Source organism: Opisthorchis viverrini (assembly GCF_000715545.1).
Source record: "Opisthorchis viverrini unplaced genomic scaffold opera_v5_597, whole genome shotgun sequence".
NCBI lineage: Eukaryota > Metazoa > Platyhelminthes > Trematoda > Opisthorchiida > Opisthorchiidae > Opisthorchis > Opisthorchis viverrini.
Genome location: NW_008752251.1, coordinates 127,932 through 128,779, shown reverse-complemented (window position 1 = coordinate 128,779; position 848 = coordinate 127,932).

The window sequence follows — 848 nt, the reverse complement described above, 5'->3', positions numbered from 1 at the left end:
ATCTAGAGCAAATCACGCTTTTGACATCTGGTTCCCAAGCTAAAATAGATCACGCCCGCGCCTTTCACCGAACAGTTGGTACCAAGGTGAACAGCTACTGACAGATTGACATTGGCCACTTGAACGATAACGAAATACACGGACGTAGATTCCAGATAGAGACAAATGTCCTTGGATGAATTAGGCGCCCAAAATAAGGCTTTTTCTAGATTTCAGACCCAAGGAGCAGTACTTCTGCGATATTGCCGAAGAGTATGCGATAAGGTTGGATGCACCTTGATGGCCCAGTAGTGTTAATTCATTGTAGAATGGCCAAAACGCGGTCTCTTTAAATCAGCTCACCACAAAATCCCCATTGAAAGCACTTTGAGCTTTGGGTTAGAACAACTTCATGGCATCGCGAAAATGCATGCTCTGAGATCCAACTATTACAAGATTCCGACGCAACAGTAAATTCTGCATTTTCCCAAAGGCATTATGATCTGAAGAGCATTAACATATCGGGGGGGACGCTTGCTGCGAATTCAGAATAGTGAACGGTTAAGCAATTATTTCCCCTCCAGTTTGCCAGAAGCAGATTCGTCATCATCATCATCATCGACAGATTGGCATCAGTGTTCAATAACGATGCTTTACTGCCGTACAACCATGATTCATCTGAAAGCCTTATTGTAAGAGAAGAGCAAAGGTGGACTGGCAAGCTTACCACTGGCTAGCTTACCACAATCATTCCGAGGTGCCTACACCTCCAGACACTCACTCGAACAATCTGTATAGAAACTGACGACAAGAACGCCACTGACGTCGGTTGGTAGGCACAACTTGCAATGCCTGCAACCAGGCACAGT